Below are 12353 nucleotides of genomic sequence, written 5' to 3'. Positions count from 1 at the left end.
TGGTGACTGCAGCCATGAAATTAAAAGACACTTACTCCTTGGAAGGAAAGTTATGACCAACCTAGATAGCATATTGAAAAGCAGAGATATTACTTTGCCAATAAAGGTCCATCTAGTCAAGGCTATGGTTTTTCCAGTGGTCGTGTATGGATGTGAGAGTTGGACTGTGAAGAAAGCTGAGCACCGAAGAATTGATGTTTTTGAACTGTGGTGTTGGAGAAGACTCTCGAGAGTCCCTTGGACTGCCAGGAGATCCAACCAATCCATTCTAAAGGAGATCAGTCCTGGGTGTTCTTTGGAAGGAATGATGCTAAAGCTGAAACTCCAATACTTTGGCCACCTCATTCGAAGAGTTGACTCATTGGAAAAGACTCTGATGCTGGGAGGGATTGGGGGCAGGAGGAAAAGGGGACGACAGAGGATGAGATGGCTGGATGGCATCGCCTACTCGATGGACGTGATTTTGAGTGAACTCCAGGAGTTGGTGATGGACAGGGAGGCCTGGCGTGCTGCAATTCATGGTGTCGCAAAGAGTCGGACACGACTGAGCGACTGAACTGAACTGAATTGAACTGACAGAGTGGCCTGTTCCTTTTTCTGGCTTGGCTTCCCTCAAGAATCCTGTTTGTCTGACTGTCTTCTTGGACTTCTTTGCTGGACTCCCTCCCCCACCACTTCTTGACTCAGAGGTCCTCAGGCTCCCTTCTTGGCCCCTCCTTTCTCGTCATCCTCTCCATGGGTGTAGCAGGGACATCCCATCTCTGGTCTGGATCTCCCCTCTGTTTGGGATGGTGTGACTGACTCCTTGACGTCCTCGCTGGGGGATTTCGCAAGCGTCTTACAATTAAAGGGTCCAGAACTGAGCTTCTGATGTTACCCCTCAAACCCGTTGCCTGCCCTGGTTTTCCTCAGCCAATGAGTAGGGCGGAACATGGGGAGTCGGCCTTGTTCCCCTTCCTCACCCCCAGTCCAGCCTGTTGGTTCTGCCTGGAACTTGTTTCATGAATCTGCCTGTTTCCACCCAGCGGTGACCCCAGGCCGGGCCGCTCTGACCCTCCGCTTGGGTCATAGCAGCAACGTCAGGGTGAGCCGCTGCTGGCTCTCACCTTCCAGCCATTCACCCGTCCCAGCCAGCCAGGATCTGGGTAGGGTCTTGGAGCAGAAATCAGATCCAACATTGGTGACATTTCATTTGAATAAAGTCTGTAGTCTAGTTAGCAATATTATACCAAAGTTGATTTCCTTTTCTTGATTATTGGTCTATATTTTTAAAAATTAATTTATTTTAATTGGAGGATAATTACTTTATAACATTGTGATGGTTTTTGCCATACATCAACATGATCTGGCCATTGGTATACATGTGTCTCCCAATCCTGGACCCCCGTCCCACCTCCCTCCCCTTGTTCTATGTTTGACGTTGCACAGTAAGACAGTAACATCAGGACAGGAGGGGTGAGGAATAGAAGGGAGCTCCTGGTTCCTTTTGTAACTTTTCTGTATTGTCTAAAATTACTTCAAACTAAAAGTTTTAAAAAATTAAAATGAAAATAAAAACAGGGAAAATGGCTGTGTGCACCCACACTTAAAACTCTGCCAAGGTCTCCCCTGCGCTGACTCAGGCTGCGCCCGCAGGGTCCAGCCCTGCCCGCTGCTCCAACCTCACCCAGGCCACACTCCTCCCTTACCCTGCTCGAGTGAGGAGCAGCTGATCGTTCATCCTTCGCTCCCCGTTCCAGGGGGTCAGGGACAGTGGTCTGTCCTGCACACAGTTTTGTCATCAGCGTTTGCCTGGCATATAGTGGGTGCTCAGATAGAATCAGTAGACAAGTGGCTTCTTGTTCCTGCTCAGAGCAAGTACAGGACTTTCAGTGCTTTGTTCTGTCCCCGCTTGATTTTCATGCCATGTAAATGAACCACTGCTGCAGGGGTGCGGTCAGCTGCTGCCGCGTTTGGATGCCGCGTGTGCCAGGCCTCCAGGCCGGTGCTGTCAGTCCTCAGAGGAGTAAGGGAGAGGCCATGTACGGTATTAAGAGCCTTTGTCGTGGGCCTTGCCTCATGCTTGGCAGATCTCAGGAGCTCATTATTTGCTGACGGAATGAGGAGGATAAGTTCAGAATCTTTTCCTTTTAAAATTGCTGCAGATACGCATGTACATGCACACACACACACACACTATATGTACAATGATGTAATAGATGCTTATGCAGCATTGTGGAATTTTTCAGTTTTTTTTAATATCCTTTCAGCTGGTTCTCTCTTGGCCGGGGGAGGTTTGGGAAGAGAACTGCAGGACTTCTGGCAGCTTGTGGGGCAGGGGCCCTGCTGTGGCCTGGCACCCGCTTTCCTGGACACCCCCTGCTGTGTCCCGAGGTGGCTTGATGCAAGGCCATGTGGTGGGAGATGGGCAGAAGTGTGGCTGACGATCTCGGTGGTGAAGGTTGCATATTGTCCATGAATTTAGTTTTATTCAGGAAGGTAAAGAGGGCACTGCAAAGGAAGTGTGTAGTAAAAATGGGCTAACACAGGGCCACTGGGGTGGATCGGATTGAGAACCATCCGGTCTCTGGAAGGTGTCAGTATGGGTCCTCAGGGAACTTAAAGTATTTCAGAGGATCCAGTGGGAATGCTGTGCTTCATGATGATTCCAGACGAAGCTCAGCTTTATGCTGGGACCTGGGACTTGCCCTTGGCCTGGAGGTCCCTTCCCATGGTGCCTGGCAGAATCTGTGCCTGACTGTTGGTGACCCCAGAGTTTCTGGGCTGTGACGGGGGACCAGATATTGTCACCAGGTTTGCACCAGGAAGGCACACCATGCAGGGTCAGCCAGCTGCAGGGGTGAGTTTCTTGAACACAGTGGGCAGCTGCCTCGTGAGAGCAGAGGCAAGGGTGGGGTCCCCGGGGCTCCCCCCTCCCTCCTGTCACAGGTGATGTCACGGCCCCCTGTGACCCTTGATCCCTTGGACGCCAGTGGCTGTTTGGACAGTAGGTGACAGGACGGAGGGGACCCGGGAGGACAAGAAAGAGGGGAGGTTGGCCAAGGTGACCAGAGTCAGTTTACCTGCCTCACAAGTTGCCTGGGGTTGCAGGGGCCGGTCAGCAACATGGCTCATGAGACGCCTTCTCCGGCCTGGCCTTGGCTGCTTGTATCAAACCCATTAGCAACATGGCCGCGTGCCTAATTCAACATTCAGGCCAGTGCAGTCAGAGAAGCCACCCCCCACCGGGTGGTCATTTGTTCAAGGGCGTGTTTTACTACATGTGTTGCTTTTAATGAGTGTGAAAGATCACTGAGCTCAGTGTTCGTTTTACAAACTGCTTTTAGGAATCCTGAAGTCAATTTCCAAGCTCTCCTGTTTCCTTATTCTTAGAGATTGCCTACCATTTTGTTTGCTTTCAGTGTCTGTCTATATACAGTATCTGTTTCTACCCTGCTCTTCCAGTGCCCTTGCTGCTCTTGGTGTGGAGGGTAATGTGCCCCTTGTCTTTGCTACTAAATGTCATCTATAAAAAGTTCATACTGGTTTCACATTTAGTTTTCCTCTTTTCTCCAGCCATTTTTAAATCTTATCCCTCTTCTCTAGTTAATAAAGATAAGGAGTTTTCTGTTGTCACTTCACTCTGCTTCTCTACCAAGGAAGCATCTAGATCTTCACTGTTCGGTGTGGTAGCAGCAAGCCACATGTAGCTGTCTATAATTTATAACGAGAGAACATTAGAAATTTAGTTTTTCACTCGTGCAGCCACATTTTGAGTGCTTGGTGGCTTGTGACTGCCGAACCGATGGCTGTAGGACATTTCCTTCATCAAAGACAGTTCTCTTGGACTGCCAGGGCTACGTTCTTACCCCAGTGGTGCTCTTCCTGTATTATCTCATCAACCCCCTGAAAGCCTCTTCAGTTTTCCAGGACCTTTTTCTCCTGTTCCTCCCAACCCAGCTGTGTGTGGCTCAAGAGTGGAAGGCATACGACCTAACTCTGTAGCAGTCCCAGGGGGTCTCTGAACCAGGGAAATGGAGTTGTCACCTCTCAGCCTCCTTAAGTCACAGTCTGAGGCACTCTGTGGTCCTCTCATTTCTCCAGTTTGTTTTTTTCTGTTTCAGTATGGTTTTGTGGTGCCTGGCTTGCCATCGGATTTCTTTGACTTTTTGGGGGCAAACTTTCTTCCATTCTTGAGCTCCTCTCCTGATTTTTTTTCTTTTAACTAGTTCCATTTTTTTCACAAGTTCCATTTCTGTCTTAAATGTATATTTATGATGCATTCTTTGAATCAGTGGCATTTTTGCATTCAGTATATCTTTATTGATTCATCATATTTCTCTTTTATTTTTAATAGAACACAGGATTTATCATTGGTGTTAGGTAATGTAATACTTGGAGGTTTTCTTTATTGAATAATGATGTATTTATCCAGTGGGACATTTCATAGTGTTGAAAATAAACGAATGTGGATCACTGTATGGATGACTCTCAAACATATTGCTGCACCAAAAAAAAAGCAACTTTTAGAAGAATACTTCTAAAATAATATCATTTAGGGGAAGGCAAAAAAAATATATTAACACTGAGTATTGTTAGCATTACATATGTACTTAGTGAAAACCTAAAGAAACACTTGGGGAGGAGCCCCTGACCTTGGCACTCAGGATGGTTCTGTGCTCTGCGGGGGAAGGAATTGGAGGGGAAAGGCCTACAGGGAACCTGGATGCTGCAGATGACCCTGTGCTCCTTGGGCTGGAGGGACTGCAAGTCTTCCGCCTGCTTTTTCTTACATGTTTCTATGTCTGAGAAATTTTGTCATAAATTCAACACCTCGTGCTTATTTAAAACATAAGTAAATAAGAAAAACCTAATATGGAGAGTGTTTTCCATAGTTCTGTTGCCCTGTGAATATTTTGGTACATTTCTGTGGGTTTTTCTTTCCTTAAATTTTTTCAGCTTTATAGAGGTATAATTGACAAATAAAATTGTAAGATATGTAAAGTATAAACTGTGATTTGATATATGAATATGTAGTGAAAGGATTCCCCGTCTAGTTAATTAGCGTGTTCATCATCTCGTGTATTTATCTTTTGTGTTTGTGTGTAAGATGTTCTAGTCACTTAGTAGATTTCAATTATATGATATGGTATTGTCAGCTGTTGTCACCACAGTTTATATTAGCTCCTCAAACTGTATTTCTGTGTTTTTAACATAGTGGTTTAGCTGTTAGTTTTGTGTTTGACTCATTGTGACTCCACAGACTGTAGCCCACCAGGCTCTCTCTGTTCATGGGATTTCCCAGGCGGGAAACTGGAGTGGGTTGCCCTTTCCTTCTCCAGAGGATCTTCCCAACCCAGGGAATGAACCCGTGTCTCCTGCATTGGCAGGTGGATTCCTTACCACTGAGCTACCCAGAAAGCCCATTTTTTGGTGTTTTTGGGAATAACACACTTTTCTTTCTTGTGACGCCAGCTGCTCTTCATGCCTCCTCTTGTCCAGGCACTCAGCTGTGGGGTTTGGGGCCAGCACCTCTACAGCATAGGGACCTGCTTGCTGGAGTGTCTGCCCCTGCTCCCCAGGAAGTCTGAGCCCCTGGCCTTCTGCCCAGATCTGCCTCTCCTTTAGTAAAGCCCCACTCTCTGCCCTTAGACGAGGGGACTTGTCAAGGTTCACCCACCCTTCCTGGGCATGAGAGGCTGTTTCCTGCAGCACCAGGCCACATTTTTATGTAGGGCGCATCTCTGCGTGTCCATGCCCCCTGCATTGTCCCTTGACCTCTTCTCACAGGTGGGCACTTACTACTCCCTGCCTTGGTTTCACTTCCAGTTTGCCTCTGGGAGAGTCTACAGCATAGCTGTGATTTTCTCGAGGCAGGAATTATAGTGGGAGACTAGCATGGGAGAAGGAACCCCCAGCCGGTGACCCCCCACCCCATGGAGGGGTGCTCTCTCGACTTCTCTTCTGTTGCCCAACAATACTTTTCAGGTTATCAAGAACAGACCACACAAACAGCTGAGAAAGATCTAAGAAAGGAAGACCACCTCTAGTGCTGAAGTGAAATTAGAGAAGCCGGAGATGTCCAAGACGATATTGCTTCCTGATCAGGAAGTAGAGATTGGGGTTTCCCAGTTCTGGGCTTGCGCAAGTCTGCCTCTGGCAAGAAAATGCCATCTGGGAAACCGTTTCTGGCGGCATTCCAGCTGGTATGCAAAACACTCATCGAAAGAGAGAAAACTTTGATGTGACCTGAAAACTGGTTGACTTGGAAAGTGAGGACACTCGCAGCAGGCTTGTGATTGTGCTGAAAGTGTGATCTGGGAGCCTGCCAGAGCCTGCATAAACATTCCCACGAAGGAACAGGTGGTGACGGCCCCACGCCGTCGCTCCTAGGAAAGGCTAGTCAGGAGTGGGAAGAACTGTGGCATTTTGTTTTTGCATAAGATGAAATCTCCAGGTGAGGCAGGGTGAAGCTGTCAGCGTTGCCTTCCGTCCCAGCTGTAGACGCTCCCAGGAAATGTCTCAGTGGTGGCTCCCCTGCCTCTGCAGATGAAGGTCCCGGTGGGTGAGAGGGGAGCGGCAGTGCTGGGGAGCTGGCAGAGCCCTGCCATCTGCCATGGCATGGCGAGGCTGTGGCCCCGCTGCTCGGGCAGGCTTGCTGTGCAGCACGGTGAGCACTTGTCGTCTGGTGGGTGTTGCGTCAGTGACTTAGGAAGACAACCTGGGTGTCAGCCCAGCTCTTCTGGACTGGCCTGTAGCAATGAGTGTTGCAAATTTGCTGATTCTTGGAGATATCTCGTGAAGGTCAAACTTCTGTTGTATTTTGTTTAATCTCTCCCAGACTTCTGAACTCTTGCCATGTTGAATTTTTAGTTCTTCAAGGCTGTTTAGCCTTATTTCTTATTTATATGTTTTTCCACCCTAGCTCTACTGTGTTATCTACTTCCAAGCCTTTCTTTGTAGTATTTTTCTTTCACCTGCTACAGCCCACTCCTTTACCTTGAATTCCCAAGGACAGTGTATTTCTTACTGGCTTTTTTTTTTTTTTCCATTTCTCCTTCAGATCTCAGGACTGTTGCATCTTAATGTTTGTGTAGGTTTTGTTTTTTAAAAAAGAAGCAGCCTTATTGAGGTGTAATTAGCATACTGTACAGTTCACACTTCCAAAATATACAGGGCAGTGGTTTTTAGAGTGTTCTCAGTTGTGCAACTATCACCACCATCTAACTTTAGAATATGTTCATCATTTCCCCCAAAAGGAACCCTGGCTCATTAACAGTCGTTCCCCATCCCTCAACCCCCAGACCTCTGGCCACCACTAGGCTACTTTCTATGGCTTTGCCTTGTCTGGACACTTCACATCAGTGGGACTATGTCAGACGCGGCCTTTTGTGTCTGGCTTCTTTTGCTTAGTGTCCTATCGCTTTATTTCCATTTCAATATATTCCCCTTTTGGGGTTTTATTTTTCAATTATTTAGCTTATTCCCAGATCTTAAATTAAATCTCTGTTGATCTATTTTCTAGAACCTGTCTTCCATTGTCTGTGTTCTGTGTGCAAATCTGCAACTCTTAAAATTAATTTTTAAACTATTAGTTTAACTATTAAGTTAAAATCTTAGAATTAGCTAGTATTTCTCAGGTCTCCAGGGGGAAGAGTACAGTCTGTGTCTCCTGTAACTGCCACAGACGTGACCCGACATGCTCGCCTATGTCTGATGGCCACTCAGGGTCACCATTAGGTGAATAACAGTTTATTAGTTGTCAGTTCGTCTTAGTTCCTGACACCTTTCCTTCTAGCTGTCTTGTTTCGTAGTCTCTTCTGCTTGTTAAATTCTGTTATGTGTAGTATTCCAGAATAGTTATCATAGACCCTTACTTTCCTTTTGTTTTCTAGCTGTAAATATGCCTTTTGTCACTGGTGAACCTCCTGCCAGCACAGACTTGACTTCATGTGATTCTCTCTTCTTCTTGGTGGTCTCTGTCCTCCCCCTCACCGCCAGCCTCCCGTTCTCCCGTTTAACTCTTCGTGAGCATTACTGCATGCCCTTCCTCGGTCTACTCTGACTTCCTCTTGAGTGTTCCTGGAGCTGCCCTGAGGGGAAGCACTGACTCCTTTAATCCTCACATCAGCTCTGTGAAGTGGGTCATCTAGGTGACTTGTATTTCCATTTTAGGTCATGGTTTTCATCTGCACTGTTGCGAACACTGGAGCAGTCCTTTTTCTTATCCATTTCTTTCAACACTCAGCCCAGGTCCCGGCCCTCAGTAGGTTACTCAATAAATATTTTGTTTGCTGGGTAAGTGAATGTGAGAATGAGCCAATGAATGAAAGAGATGGTTAGTACCTGGCAGACTGTTTCCATAAACAGCCAAATGCTGTCTTTCAAAGAAATCATTTTGTAGCTTTTGAAGACCCTAATTCAGGAGCTTCTTAGAGGTGGAGGGAGTAGGTCTTTGAAGGTGGTTATACTGGCCTCTCCCTGTGCTGGTTTCCAGCACTGAGCAGGGTAGCACTTCCTCTTGCTAAGTAGGAAAGTTCAGAAGACAGCTCATGGGAACATGGTCACCAGATGATTGCCCGGTCACTCACCTTTGGCTGTTACATGTACCCATTCCTGCAAAAAAAAATGGAGGCTGGCACAGGGGGTGCCAGCCGCAGGAGCAGGTATGGGGCAAGTGTGTGCACATGTGTGTTCTTATAAGAGTTTGCGGGTTGGGCTAAACATGTAGTCAGGATCAAGCCACGTAGGCACAGTGCCCATCACTTCACTTTTTAAGAAGAGGGTAAGTTTCACCCATAGCCATTTGCTATCTTGAGAACTTGTGATTTATTGTCAAGTGTTGCGACAATCAAGATGAATCACCTCCTTGCAATTAATTAATTGTTTCATGTAGGAGTTGAGATGGCTTAGGCCCATCCACAATGTTTTGCTGTTAACAAGATGGAAAATACTTTTTTTTTCCCCACCAAAACTTTTGGTCTTCTTAAGCAGAAGCAATAGATAGTTATGAAATATCTATAATTTTGTAGGCCCTGATTATTTGGTAGATTAAGGTTGAACACCTTTAATCTTTATTTTCTGTGTTGACTGACTGCATTTTAGTTTAAATAATGTTTGTGCTACTTAAATAATGTTCGTGCTACTTTGTCATCACAGACCTAGTTAGGAGGAAAAATTTGTTACAAAGTGAAGTGAGTTTTTAGACTGGTTGTGAATTAGCCCAAACCAATGGCCTCCCCTTACATTTATTGTTTTAAGCTCCCAGGCATCTGCTGTGTCATGCCTCTAACTCCCAAGGTCATGCCTCCAGGCATTCTTTCCTTCCTGATTAGTCTCCTCTTTTCTTTTGGGTTGACGCTCATGTCCTTGGTTCTTGGGTTGGGATATCGCCCTCCAGAGCAGAAGTCCTGCAGAAAAAGACCAAAACAAAGAGGCCAGAATCATCTTTCTTTTCCAAAATGAACTTTGGCACTCACTCAAAATACACTCAGCTCACGAAAACTAGACATGAGTTGTGTGCAAGGCTTAGGTTTTCTCCTCAAAGAATTGATGCTATAGTTAAGGTTGTTGACCACGTCAGCCTCTTGAGCACGTGCAGCCACAGATGGCACTTCTGCCTGTCGGAAGCTCCGGGTACCTTCTCTAGCTGCTGTGAAATTAAGCCAATGGAAGGCAGCCATGCTGGTGAGGTTCAAAGTCAATTACCAGGAAAGAATATAAGAAATCTTATTAATTGTTCTCCTGTTTACACTGTACATAAGAAACAATTCAGCTGCCTTATTTTGACCTTCTGCTCAAAGAGAGCCGTCCTAACGAACTTGGACCCCTGGTTCTCTCTGTGTGGTTACTCATTAAATCCTTATGTCTTATGACCTCTCCTGACTGAAGACTTTAAAGGGGCTGCAGCCCAGTCACCTGGCCCAAGTACCTTCCCTGGGATAGTTCACATCAGGCCTGGCTGTATCACACTGTTGCCACTCCAGTTTCAGCAGAAGGTTACACTTTAAATTTGAACTTTTCATATTGAAGCATAAATTGAAAGTTGCCTAACTTGGTCACTGATTTGGTCACACATCCGTGTGTCTGTCCTTTGGAATACTAGCACTGCTGTGTTACTAATACAGGTTGGTCACTAGGGCCTCCCCAGAGGAAAATTCAAGTTAGGAGCAAATTCGGAGCAGTTATTGATTTAACAGTCCTCCAAATGCTTTTGTAGACAGAAGGAGCGTAAAAAAAGACTCCCAGAGATAAGCAGGCCAAATACCCTGGTTGATAATAGTAGCTAATGTTACTGACTTTTTGCCATGTGCCAGGCGCTGCTGTGAAGCCGCACGTGTGCTAATCATTTAATCCTCGAGTCAGCCCTGTGGGGTGAGTCCTGTTCTCAGCAGGACACAGAGTCACGAAGAGTCTCACTCCATCACACATGTTGGAGGGACGGAGCCTGAAGCCCTGGGCTCCCCCGCCCTTGGAAGCCACATGCCCTCACCCGTCACACCTGCCAGCCCTGAATCCTTGCCCGCTGCCCCACGCTTTTGGGAGCCAATTTCTGCCCCCGCCGTTGTCTCCCACCTCCCTTGTCCCAAGTCCCTCCACACCCACTTGTGGCCAGTGTTCCCAGGGCTCCCTGGTTTTTCTTCAGCCTCCTGCCCGCTTCTTCCACCTTCTCCCCATGGCCCCAGCATGAAGGTTCCTGGAGTGGGCCTGCCCAAAGCAGGGCATGGACTCCAATGCCTCTGTGACCACCCCTCTCCCCAACATGTCCTCTGTTCCAGCCACGCGACACTCAGCCTCCACCCCCAACTCTGCCCGCCAAACACTCCCTTTCTGGAGGCCACTTCCCCAGTTTTTCTGTCGACACCCATGGCCTGACCACGGCTGCCCCAGCCCCTGCTCCTGGCAGCTCTCATGGGGCTGGCCTCTCTTTATCGTGTCTTCCTCAGCGTGGAGGAGACATCACTCAGGAGGCCTCCCTGAACCACTGAGTCTTTGCAGGGTGCACCCCGTCCCGTGCCTCCTGGGCCTGGACCCGCTGCTGAGGTCCCCCTGCAGGAGCCGCCCTGTGTGGGGAGGGCCATGGCCACTGTGTTCACACTTGTCCCTCCCAGCACGATCACAGTGCATCGTAAACAGAGGCTCCTGATACACGTTTGCTCGATGAGTGGCAGCTCGGTAGCCACAATTCAGAGCGAGAACAGCAACAAGCCTCAGGGGTGTCTCCCCCAAGGCAGGCGTCAGAGCTTGTGCTGTGGAGCTGGCACCGTGCCCTGCATCCCCAGGCAGAGGTATTCTAGTTAACGCTCCCTCTCTAGTTTATGTGCAGTCAGTCAGGACTGTGGCTAATCCTATACATATTGGGGATGTATATTTTTTTTGGAAAAAGTACATGGAAGTTCAGGACCTCAGGTTAAGAGTGAGTATTTAACACTCTCCTTGGAGTCAGTCAGTATCTAAAATTATTTATCTCAGTCTTTGGATTCCCACCTCTGAGTTGGCTGCACTCCTGGGTGTCTTTAGGTGTCCTTGACAGATTCTCAGAATAGTTGACTTAAAAACATACGTGAAACAAAAAGTACACCATACAGTATTTTACAAGGAGGGAGAGAGAGAAAGACAGGTGAAGTGGCAAGATGGTTTAACTATAAAATGGTTAAGGATTATTGAGGAAGTAGTCCCAGGATCATTTGATTAATTTTAGAGTATTTATTAAATATGAATTGATTGCGAGAAACTATGGATTCAGAAGTGTAGACACTGGCCACCTCTTGATTGAGTCTCTCCATGATGGCTTTTCCTTACCGCCTTCTGCTGCAGCTTAAACTCTTTAAGATGGGCACCCTGCTTTGTTCTGATTTTACTCTGTGTACAGCATACACCAGGCCTAAAATAAATATTTATTGACTAAATCACATTGTCACTCCCTTCCATAAATTCACAGTCTGGGTCAAATTCCAGTAAGGACTAACAATGGATTTCTTTCAGTCAGGCTTGCTTCTTTTGCAGAAAGCCCTTGGGTTCCATCTGGAAAAGCTGTTCCTTGTTACCTTCCCAGCAGATAGTCCTGCACACCCAGAGCAGGGCCCACCACCCGTCACAGCGGCTTCCCGGGGGAGTGTATACTGCTACCACAGCCTTTAGTGGGCATTGTAAAGTTGTAGGCTAAGTGTCCACTTAACCAGCTTTTTCCGTTTGTTTTAAATGAGGATTTGGTGAGAATAAAATTCACATAGACGGCAGCTTGACATATGCTGATGTTCCTGCCATGAATGTCTGGATCCTGTAGAAACTTGATGAATGTGAATCGAGGGGGTGCTGAGTTCTCCGAAGGCGCACATCCTGGTCTCCCCCTTCAGCGTGGTTGGCAGTCCCTG

General features: G+C 47.1%; 1 protein-coding gene across 1 annotated transcript in view; it reads left to right on the top strand.

Moving 5' to 3' along the window:
• ADCY9 (adenylate cyclase 9) overlaps positions 1-12353 on the top strand; it is a 113198-nt gene that overhangs the window by 55795 nt on the left and 45050 nt on the right. The gene's annotated exons all lie outside the window — the stretch shown is intronic.

This window comes from Bison bison, unplaced genomic scaffold (assembly GCF_000754665.1).
Source record: "Bison bison bison isolate TAMUID 2011002044 unplaced genomic scaffold, Bison_UMD1.0 scf7180017864144, whole genome shotgun sequence".
NCBI lineage: Eukaryota > Metazoa > Chordata > Mammalia > Artiodactyla > Bovidae > Bison > Bison bison.
The sequence above is the reverse complement of the archived record's forward strand: the minus strand, read 5'-3'. Positions and strand labels throughout refer to the sequence as shown.